We start from the raw sequence: 12,831 nt of genomic DNA, 5'->3' as shown, positions 1-12,831 counted from the left end.
TAAGTAAACAGTAAGTAATTTAAATTTTTAAAATTTATCTCCTAGATGATATTTTATACGTATTAACTTTGCCAGAAACAAATATAGAAACAAAAGCAAGATATTTGTATCTGGCAAGGTTATTTTAGATACAAATATAAATGCTTTTGTTTTTATAATATGAAGAAATTGTGTTATTTGAAAGTGAAGAGTGAAAGTAAAAGTCTCTCAGTCCTGTCTGACTCTTTGGGACTCCATGACTATACAGTCTATGGAATTCGTTTTTTTTTTTTTTTAATAAATTTATTTATTTTAATTGGAGGTTAATTACTTTACATTATTGTATTGGTTTTGCCATACATCAACATGTATCCACCTCAGGTATACACGTGGAATTCTTTGTGTGTGTGTGTGTGTGTGTGTGTGTGCATTAATTTTTTTTTTAATTTTTATTTTTACTTTATTTTACTTTACAATACTGTATTGGTTTTGCCATACATTGACATGAATCCACCACGGGTGTACATACGTTCCCAAACATGAACCCCCCTCCCATCTCCCTCCCCACAAAATCCCTCTGGGTCATCCCCGTGCACCAGCCCCAAGCATGCTGTATCCTGCATCAGACATAAGACTGGCGATTCGATTCTTACATGATAGTATACATGTTTCAATGCCATTCTCCCAAATCATCCCACCCTCTCCCTCTCCCTCACAGTCCAAAAGTCCGCTATACACATCTGTGTCTTTTTTGCTGTCTTGCATACAAGGTCATCATTGCCATCTTTCTAAATTCCATATATATGTGTTAGTATACTGTATTGGTGTTTTTCTTTCTGGCTTACTTCACTCTGTATAATCGGCTCCAGTTTCATCCATCTCATCAGAACTGAACAGTGTGGAGATTCCTTAAAAAATTGCAAATAGAACTGCCATATGACCCAGCAATCCCACTGCTGGCATACACACCGAGGAAACCAGAATTGAAAGAGACACATGTACCCCAATGTTCATCGCAGCACTGTTTATAATAGCCAAGACATGGAAACAACCTAGATGCCCATCAGCAGATGAATGGATAAGAAAGCTGTGGTACATATACACAATACTCAGCCGTTAAAAAGAACACGTGGAATTCTTATAGGCCAGAATAGAGTGGGTAGCCTTTCCCTTCTCCGGTTTCCCTTGTGGCTCAGATGGTAAAGAGCCTGCCTGCAATGCAGGAGACCCGGGTTTGATCCTTGGGTGGGGAAGATCCCCTGGAGAAGAAAATGGCAACCCATTCCAGTTCTCCTTCCTGGAAAATCAAATGGGTGGAGGAGCTTGGCAGGCTACAGTCCATGGGGTCTCAAAGAGTCGGACACGACTGAGTGACTTTACTTTCACTTTCTCCAGGGGATCTTCCCAAGCCAGGGATGGAATCCAGGTCTCCCACATTGCAGGCAGATTCTTTAACAGCTGAGCCACAAGGGAAGCCCAAGAATACTGGAGTAGGTAGCTTTTCCTTTCTCCAGAAGATCTTCCTGACCTAGAAATCGAACCAGGGTGCCCTGCATTGCAGGTGGATTCTTTACCCATTGAGCTATCAGGAAAGCCCCTATGTTGTATTAATGGGCTCTCAAAGATTCATGCTAATCTAAAATGACAATGCAAGTATCTTATGATTTTAAACCTTTAATTAAAGTCTTTTTTCTTATCACTAGCATCATTTTATATTATCAAAGGAAATCATAGGTTATTCTTCACATTTAAAATTGAACCTGATGCTCTGGAACTCCTATGGTTTACTGTGGAATGTGTTGTTCTTAACACCTTGTATCACCTAATTGTCTTAGGTAAAGTAAACTAAGGAACATATAACACATTTTGGCATTTATCTATTTTTTAATCATTACCTAAACACTTTTGACAAAACCACAGCAAGGAAAAAAGTTTGAATATATATTACCATTATGTAGTGAATGCCATATCCTCATATATATTTTAAAATATTTTTCTTAAATGTAAAAGATATTTCTAAGGTCATGTTCAATAATAATAAAAAAGTTGTTAAGCATCAACTTGGTTTTTAGATGTTATATTGAATGATGCATATTCTATTAAAAAGTTGAACTTTTGCACTCAGTTTCTTATTTTAGGTTTTGTAAGTGCTGCTTTATTATAATAAAGCCTCCAAGTAAGATATCAGATCTTAAAAAATTTTTATTTTCCAACTTTATTGAAATTAGCATGTAATGTTGGATAAGTTTAAGGTGTACAACCTATGAATTTGATATACTTATATAATACAAAATGATTGCCATTATAGTGTTAACTAGCCCCAACATCACATCACATAATAATTTCTTTTTTTGTGGTGAGAACATTGAAGGTCTGCTCTCTTAGGAACTATCAAGTATGTAATATAGTATTGTTAACTATAATCATCATGCTGTACAATAGATCCCCAGAATTTATTTATTTTATAACTGGAGATTTGTGTCATGTTATCAACATCTCCCCATTTCTCTCATCTCTGAGACTGTGGTAACCAAGATTCTACTCTATGTTTCAGAATATAATATGGAAATATCTCAAAAAGTTAAAAATAGAACTACCATATGATCCAACAATCCCACTTTGGGATATATATCCAAAGGAAATGAGAACCGGATCTCAATTTGAATCAGTTCTGATGAGATGGATGAAACTGGAGCCGATTATACAGAGTGAAGTAAGCCAGAAAGAAAAACACCAATACAGTATACTAACACATATATATGGAATTTAGAAAGATGGCAATGACGACCCTGTATGCAAGACAGGAAAAAAGACACAGCTGTGTATAACGGACTTTTGGACTCAGAGAGAGAGGAAGAGGGCGGGATGATTTGGGAGAATGGCATTCTATCATGTATACTATCATGTAAGAATTGAATCGCCAGTCTATGTCTGACGCAGGATACAGCATGCTTGGGGCTGGTGCATGGGGATCACCCACAGAGATGTTATGGGGAGGGAGGTGGGAGGGGGTTTCATGTTTGGGAACACATGTAAGAATTAAAGATTTTAAAATTTAATAAAAAAAAAAATAAATCCAAAGATTAATGAAACTTTCACTTTTTCACATCTATGTAGTATTTGATGCCCTGTTAACTAACTTATGAGACCATGGAATGAGTAGGGAAGTTGCTAGTAATATTAGTAGTGCAATGTTTTGGTAATATCTCAAAACTATGGTAAAGAAAAAATCTGAAATAAATAAAATGAAGGAAAAAACTAAAAACACACATGTTCAGTCACGGGTAAGGACCTAGAGAGAGATAGGCAGAAACCTGCTGACTGAATAAAATATTTATAAGGTATGATGTTTCTTCAGATGTAGATGCTACTGAATATATTAGTAACATCATTTACTACTGTGACCAAGAAAGACTACCAAGAAAATTGAGCTCCCAACAAGTGAGGTCCACCTTTTATAATATATAATGGCAATTTTTTTTTTCTGCTTCATATTTCATTGTGGATAAGATGAATTTGTCTTTGTGAATTTTGATCATTGACATTGAATCAAAGTCAGTTGAAAATAAATAAATAAACTTTTAGCAGCTTGCATTTGCTTGCATTCTAAGAAAAACTATAGAGGATTTTTATTAGAATATATACTATTATAAATTTGAGGCATCAATCTTATTTATCTATTTTTCCTTTCACACTTAGTCTAAAGCCCCATATATTGTGGTTGTCCATTAGCATTTATTGAATAAAGGAAAGAACAAATGAGTGAATGACATATATTTCCCCAGTGATGGATATCTCCCTACCAAACAACTAGCTGTAATTAGCATATTATAAAAATAACACACATTGTTCATCTGAATCTCTTTTAGAAGGATCAAACTACTGCTATAGAATGCCATTTCTAGAATAACAGGCATTAGCTTATGAGAAAACAGTGTAAAATAAATTATGATATACTTTATTATATAGTCTAATCAATGGGAGAAGGCAATGGCGCCCCACTCCAGTACTCTTGCCTGGGGAATCCCATGGATGGAGGAGCCTGGTAGGCTGCAGTCCATGGGGTCGCTAAGAGTCGGACATGACTGAGCGACTTCACTTTCACTTTTCACTTTCATGCATTGGAGAAGGAAATGTCAGCCCACTCCATTGTTCTTGCCTGGAGAATCCCAGGGACAGGGGAGCCTGGTGGGCTGCCGTCTATGGGGTCGCACAGAGTCAGACACGACTGAAGCAACTTAGCAGCAGGAGCAGCAGTCTAATCAATATTGATAGCTTATGGTCAACAATGTCGGATTCATGATCTTCTAAGAAGATTTAGCTTAGAGATCGGGAACCAGGCTTGATCACTCAGAGCTTTTGTGTGGCAGAAGTTTTATTACAGTGAAAAAGGACACAGAAAGTTTGTGACATAGACATCAGAAGGGGGACAAAGAGTACCCCACTTGCTTGTTTTATCAAGGCCTTATATACTTTTACCAGACCCACTCCCACAACATACATCTTAAATCAACAAGATTAGAACTAAAAATAGAAACCTCTTACCAGACCTGCTCTCATAACATAAGCCTTAAGATAACAAAATAAGTCAGAAGCTAGCTTCTTGTTAAGGAGAAACATGTCCTTGAGCAAGATAAGTTGTTCTTAAATAATCATTAGTACAGAGCTTAAAGAAAAACTTACCCTTGAGCAAGATGAGTTGTTTTGTTTTGTAATCATTAGCTCTGGGCTCAAAGAAAGATGGGGCTTCCCTGGTGGCTCAGATGGTAAAAGAGTCCGCCTGCAATGCAGGAGACCTGGGTTTGATCCCTGGGTTGGGAAGATCTCCTGAAGAAGGGCATGGCGACCCTCTCCAGTATTCTTGCCTAGAAAATCCCCATGGACAGAGGAGCCTGGCAGGCTGGCAGCCCCTGGGGTTGCAAAGAGTTGGGCAGGACTGAGCAACTAGCATGTAAAGAAAATTAGTCTTAAAGACTTTTGTCCTAACAACTCAGAGTTTAAGAAAAAGCATCTTATGTGACTAAAACAACGAAATATAGAAAAAATGTTTGTCCCTTTCTCCTCCTTGAGAGCCCAGGACCCCTTTCTCCTACTTGAGGGCCCCGGACTCCTTATCAACCTACGTAAAAATTAACTCTCTCAGTATCAGATGGTGGCTTTTCTGTCATCCAGGAGAGTTACGGTACTAAGAAATGGTTTCCAAAACTTTCCAGCACTTTGTTAGAAGATGATTTCAGATTTGGCTTTGAGTGAAGTTAGTCTGAAGATATCTTAAAGGATCCTTAGCTATCTTCTCTGTCACTTCCTCTCATTCCAGAGCTAACATTGGCACACTTTTCTTTTGATTTGCAGGGATTGTTACTTTTTTAGGCACAATTTAATCTTGAATGAGCAAGTTTGGATGGATGACCAAGGAGAGTGGAGTTGACCAAGACTTCTGTTTACTGTTGTAGTAGGCTCAACCCTGAAAAGAGGCACAGGGAGCAGGGACAGATGGAAATAATAAGCAGCCAATATGCTGGTAGCCAAGCCATGTGCTCTGCCATGGAGTTTCTTCCACCCAGAAAAGGGGCATCTTAGTGCATTTGCCTGAAGTCACTAATTGCCCTAGAACAGCTTTAGGCTGAAGAATGCCTTAAGGGAAGAGTGCCCTTAAAAAGGAGCATGTGGATAACAGGGGTACCATGTTTTACTCTTGCTATTTCTCAGTTTTGCCGTTTCCTGATATTGGTTGACTGAATGTGATTAGAAAATACTTCTTACATGTCATCAGTCAAGTAAACATTTGCTGATGCAAAGAATAATAAAGAATGTTTCACTCTGCAACCTTTACAAATAGAAAGGGCAAAGTCCATTTATTAATGTACGTCTTTATCAGTGCTTAAAATATCAGCCTGATAGGTGACCAAAGCTTCATATTAGGAACATATAGTCTCATTCCTTTTTAAAGATACATCTAAGTGGGAAAAAAAAAAATATTCCACAGACTGCCACTTTAATTACAGTGAATGGCAAAGGTCTGACAGTTATAAGCCATTACGAACAGACTGGTTTTTATTACATACAAAGGGGTAGTTGAAAGCATGATAATCTAGGGAAGAAAGATGGTTGCTAATATTTACATACTTAGCTCCCACTGGCATTTTACCAGGTTGGAGGTTTGCACTGTCCCTCTTAATCTGAGTGAATGTATCTAGATTCACAGCAAGACCTCAAGGAGAACCAGATGAGGGGGCAGATGGCAGATGACTAATTTGGCAAGCCTTGATGAGTGGAAATTGTTTGCTTTAATTGCTTGTCAAGTCCAGTACCTACATTAAAGTTAAGGACTTAGCACTTATACAGAAAATGAAATACTACAAAATAAATAAGAAAGATTCTTTGGGTGGGGGACAGGAATGGGGTGTGAAAAATGAAAACAAGTGCAAGAGGGAATTAATAAGATAGTGGTAAGGGGAACATTATTTCATCTAAGAACAGATGACAGAATGTAATTAGTAAATCTGTAGTCTTTTTATTATGTTTTTAAGCTTTCAACATAGGAATTTTATAAGATATAATTTAAGAAATAAGATAACAAAATATGTAAAGGAAGGAAAACAATTAAGAACAGGAACTAAAATTTATATGCAAGCAGTTACAAGTCAGTTTTTGATGATCTATATAATGCATTTAAAGTAATTTTTAATAATTGTAATCTTACTAAGCTTATCTTTGAAATACTAAATAAAAACTACAATTATATCTTATTATATTGGAAGACTAGTTTGGTGTAGACCACTCACAAAACTTATCATTAATGAACAGGAGATAATCACGTGCAATATTTATATATATATTATTTTTTAGAGTCTTCGTTGATCAGTTTATTTCCCTTTGTAATATAATTTAGCTGTTTAAGCATCTTTGGGGGGCATTTAGAGACTATTGTAAGTAAATAATAGAAGTAAAATACAGATCAATTAAATTTAATTGGAGCAGCACATAGCAGTATATGTAGTCAGTGGACTTGCCTTTCATCAGCCTGTTATATAGAATGCCTATGTCTTCTCTAGTTACAACTCTATTAATGAAGGCCTGTGATGCCAAATTCCCTTTTCATTTGGCTCGAGAATCATTTTTGAAAGTGATTTAGTTAATTTCAGCAGATTTCCTGTTTTGTCACTTTGGAAGTCAATAACAGTGGCTGAAGGTAAAGAATCGACAACCACTATACGGTCCCTTATTTTTTTTTTTAACAGATACTGACTTCTAGATTGATAATATTTAATTTATAGTTTTATGTAATGTAAATTATAAAACAAGCATCCTATTTGATGATACTTTTTAATACTTTTACAATTAATTATATGGAGAACAAATTTTTCTGAAGTATAAACCCACTTCTATTATCACTTCGTGTGTGATGACATCTGGTACAAATATTTTTAAAGCATTGATTGTTTTTGTTGTTTAGCCACTAATTCATGTTTGAGTCTTTTGCGGCCCCATGGACTGTGGCCCACCAGTCTCCTCTGTCCATGGGAATTCTGAGGCAAAAATACTGAAGTGGGTTGCTATATACTTCTCCAGGGGATCTTCCCAACTCAGGGATTGAACCCACATCTTTTGCATTGACAAGCAGATTCTTTACCACTGAGCCACCAGGGATAGGTAATTTTTAATATTAAAATAGTGGTCCAAATTAAAGCAATGAATCTAGAACTGTAATAATGGAATAATGCATGATTCCTAAGAGTGGTTCATCCTGGGAATATAAGAATGGTTCAATATTTGGAACTAATTAATAATTTTTAAATTAATGCAAATGTAATTAACATTAATTAATAGAAAAAATATAGAAACATTCAACATTCAAATCTGAAATGAAAACCTTGTAAAGCCAGATGCTGGAATATGTAATGTAATAAAATATATATGGAACCAAGGAAAGCATTTCTGTAAAGATTAGAACAAAGATAAAAATGACTATTATGCCCATTAATTGAAAATAGATTATTCTTGTAGTTCTAGACAGTACCAACCAAGAAAACAAGATAAAATAACATTGAAGACCAAGTAAGTCAAGAACCTCAGTTAAGAAAACTAGAAATTACAAGGTGTTGCCAATTAGCTAAGTTTTGAGGGGAAAAAAAAAGTCAAAGTCATCAAGAGTTTTAAAAATATGTAGTAATAATAATAATAAACAACTCAAAAACATTACTAAAATTATTCTAAGAGACAAAAGCATAAAATGCCTAAGAACAAATATATTAAGAATGTTTTATAATTTACATAAAGGGGCATATTTAACTCTGTTAAACATAAAAGATAACTTGAGTGTGTGTGTGTGTTTTGTATACATACAATAAAATTGACTTATTTCAGTGTACTTATTGCTCTGCATTTTAGCTTATGTATAGATCTCTGTAATCATCACCATAGTCAGTATGCAGAAGAATTCTGCAACTCTTAAATTCCCTTCATGATCTTTCCATCAAACCCTCACTCTCAGATCCCCATCCTCTGGCAGCCATTGATTTGTTCTCTGTCCTTTGTAGTTTTGTCTTTTCTGAGAAAATTCATAACAATAGAATTGTATAGTATGTAGCCTTTTGAGCCTACATTTTCCAGTGAGCATAATGGCTTTGGAATTTTCCCATGTTAACATATTAATCATCAGTTCATTTTCATTATTGAATAGATATTCATGAAATTAATATACTGTTGTTCAGTCTTTAAGCCATGTCCAACTCTTTGTGACCCTGTATGTATGTATGTATGTGTGTGTATATATATATACCAGAGTTTGTTAGCATTCACCCATCAAAGGGTATTGGTTATTTCCCAATGTTGGCAAATTCAAATTTGAATAGAGTTCCTTTAAACTTTCATAAATAATACACATTTTTATGAGAGCGAATTTTCAATTGTCTAGGAAAGCCCCTAAAAATGGGATTGGTAGGTAATTTGGCAAATGTTAACTATATAATTTTATATGATATTGCCACAGTGTGACCTCCTCAAAGCATTCCATTACTTAGTGTAGAGTAAGTTTTATTTTATTTTTACTAGCAGTTTTTTAAAATTTTTATTTTATATTGGAGTATAGTTGATTAATGATGTTGTGTTAGTCTCAAGTGTAGAGCAAAGTGATTCAGTTATACATATTCATGTACTTATTCCTTTTGAATTCTTTTCCCATTTAGGTTATTAAAGAATATTGAGCTATATTCCCTGTGCTATACAGTATGTTCTTGATGGGTATCTGTTTTAAATACAGCAGTATGTACATGTCAATCTCAAATTCCCAGTCTATCCCTTTCTCCCACCATCACTTCTTGTTGTAGCCATCAGTTCAGTTCAGTTCAGTCCAGGAGCTCAGTCATGTCCAGCTCTTTGCAACCCCATGGACAGCAGCATGCCAGGCCTCCCTGTTCATCACCAACTCCTGGAGTTTACTCAAACTCATGTCCATTGAATCGGTGATGCCGTCCATTGAATCGGTGATGCCATCCAACCATCTTAACTCTGTCATCCTCTTATCATCCTGGCTTCAGTCTTTCCCAGCAACAGGGTATTGGAGTTTCAACTTCAGCATCAGTCCTTCCAATGAATATTCAGGACTGTTTCCCTTAGATGGACTGGTTGGATCTCCTTGCTGTCCAAGGGACTCTCAAGAGTCTTCTCCAACACCACAGTTCAAAAGCATCAATTCTTCGGCATTCAGCCTTCTTCAGAGTCGAACTCACACATCCATACATGATCACTGGAAAAACCATAGCCTTGACTAGACGGACCTTTATTGGCAAAGTAATGTCTCTGCTTTTTAATATGCTGTCTAGGTTGGTCATAACTTTCCTTCCAAGGAGTAAGTGTCTTTTAATTTCATGGCTGCAATCACCATCTGCAGTGATTCTGGAGCCCCCCAAAATAAAGTCTGCCACTGTTTGCCCATCTATTTCACATCAAGTGATGGCACCAGATGCCATGATCTTGGTTTTCTAAATGTTGAGCTTTAAGCCAACTTTTTTACTCTCCTCTTTCACTTTCATCAAGAGGCTCTTTAGTTCTTCACGTTCTGCCATAAGAGTCATGTTATCTGCATATCTGAGGTTACTGATATTTCTCTCAGCAATCTTGATTTCAGCTTGTGCTCCATTGAGCCCAGCGTTTCTCATGATGTTCTCTGCATATAATTTAAATAATCAGGGTGACAATATACAACCTTGATGTACTTCTTTCCCTATTTGGAACCAGTCTGTTGTTCCATGTCCAGTTCTAACTGTTGCTTCCTGACCTGCATACAGATTTCTCAAGAGTCAAGTTAGGTGGTCTGGTATTCCCATCTCTTTCAGGATTTTCCACAGTTTATTGTGATCCAAAAAGTCAAAGGTTTTGGCATAGTCAATAAAGCGAAGTGAAGTGAAGTGAAGTCACTCAGTCGTGTCCGACTCTTTGCGATCCCATGGACTGCAGCCTATCAGGCTTCTTCGTCCATGGGATTTTCCAGGCAAGTGTGCTGGAGTGGATTGCCATTTCCTCCTCAAGATGATTTTCGGGAACTCTCTTGCTTTTTCAATGATCCAGTAGATGTTGGCAATTTGATCTCTGGTTCCTTTGCCTTTTCTAAAACCAGCTTGAACATCTGGAAGTTCACAGTTCACATATTGTTGAAGCCTGTCTTCGAGAATTTTGAGCATTACTTTGCTAGTATGTGAGATGTATACCATTGTGTGGTAATTTGACCATTCTTTGGCATTGCCCCTCTTTGGGATTGGAATGAAAACTGACCTTTTCCAGTCCTGTGGCCACTGCAGAGTTTTCCAAATTTGCTGGCATATTGAGTGCAGCACCTTCACAGCATCATTTTTAAGGATTTGAAATAGCTCAACTGGAATTCTATCACCTCCACTAACTTTGTTCCTAGTGATGCATCCTAAGGCCCACTTGACTTCACATTCCAGGATGTCTGGCTCTAGGAAAGTGATGACACCATCGTGATTATCTTGGTCATGATGGTCTTTTTGTACAGTTTTTCTCTGTATTCTTGCCACCTTTTAATGTCTTCTGAGTCTGTTAAGTCCATACCGTTTCTGTCCTTTATCGAGCCCATCTTTGCATGAAATGTTCCCTTTGTATCTATAGTTTTCTTGAGGAGATCTCTAGTCTTTTCCATTCTATTGTTTTCCTCTATGTCATTGCACTGATCACTGAGGATGACTGTCTTATCTCTCCTTGTTATTCTTTGGAACTCTGCATTCAAATGGGTATATCTTTCCTTTTCTCCTTTGTCACTTCTCTCCTTTCCACATCTTTTTGTAAGGCCTCCTCAGACAGCCATTTTGCTTTTTTGCATTTCTTTTTCTTGGGGATGGTCCTGATCCCTGTCTCCTGTACAATGTCATGAACCTCCGTCCATAGTTCATCAGGCTCTCTGTCTATCAGATCTAGTCTCTTAAATCTATTTCTCACTTCTACTGTTTAATCGTAAGGGATTTGATTTAGGTCAAAGCTGAATGGTCTAGTGGTTTTATTTACCTTCTTCAATTTAAGTCTAAATTTGGCAATAAGGAGTTCATGATCTGAGCCACAGTCAGCTCCTGGTCTTGTTTTTGCTTATTGTATAGAGCTTCCCAATATTTGGATGCTGCTGCTACTAAGTCAGTTCAGTCGTGTCCCACTCTGTGTGACCCCACAGATGGCAGCCCACCAGGCTCCTCCGTCTCTGGGATTCTCCAGGCAAGAACACTGGAGTGGCTTGCCAGTTCATTCTCCAATGCAGGAAAGTGAAAAGTGAAAGTGAAGTTGCTCAGTCGTGTCCGACTCTTCGTGACCCCATGGACTACAGCCTACCAGGCTCCTCCATGAATGGGATTTTCCAGGCAGGAGTACTGGAGTGGGGTGCCATTGCCATCTCCCCATATTTGGCTACAAAGAATATAATCAATGATTTTGGTGTTGACCATCTGGAGATGTCCATGTGTAGAGTCTTTTCTTGTGTTGTTGTAGCCATAGTTTGTTCTTTTAAGTCTGTGAGTCTGTTCCTGTTTTGTAAATAAGTTCACTTGCATCATTTTTTTCTTTTTAGATTCTGCAGATAGGCAGTATCATGTACTTATCTTTCTCTGTCTGACTTACTTCACTTAATATGGTAATTTCCAGGTCCATCCATGTTGCTGCCAATGGCATTATTTCCTTCTTTTTAAATTATAAAGTAATATTCCATTGTATATGGGCTTCCCAGGTAGCACAATGGTTAAAGTATCCACCTGTCAGTGCAGGAGATGCAGGAGTTGTGAGTTCAACCCCTGGGTTGGGAAGATCCCTTCGAGCAGGTAGTGACAACCCATTCCAGTATTGTATATGTAGTTCACATCTTTTTTATCCATTCATCTGTCAATGGACATTTCAGTTGCTTCCATGTGTTGACTCTTGTAAATAGTGCTGCAGTGGGCATTGGGGTTTATCCCCTCCATTGTATACTTTTGGATCATGTTTTTCTCCAGATACATGCCCAGGAGTGGGATTGCAGGACTATGTGGTAGTTTTTTTTTTTTTTTAGTTTCTTAAAGAACCTCCATGCTGTTCTCCATAGTGGCTATACCAATTTACATTCCCACCAACAGTGTAGAACAGGTTTTAAATATGTATTTTAGAAATAAATTCAATCACAAAATTTTTGAACTTGAAGGAAACATAAAGAAAAGAGAAAATTGGAACCAAAAAGAAGGAAATAATTGTCCCATTTTACACAGATAAATAATGTTGGAGGAATGAGGTCCCAAACTTCATTGTCCTTGCCCAGTGATCATTTCTTTATATCAGACTGATTGCACATCACTGCAAGCCTTTTTTAAAATTTGATTTAAT

This window comes from Capricornis sumatraensis, chromosome 3 (assembly GCF_032405125.1).
Source record: "Capricornis sumatraensis isolate serow.1 chromosome 3, serow.2, whole genome shotgun sequence".
NCBI lineage: Eukaryota > Metazoa > Chordata > Mammalia > Artiodactyla > Bovidae > Capricornis > Capricornis sumatraensis.
This window is presented reverse-complemented; position numbering follows the sequence as displayed.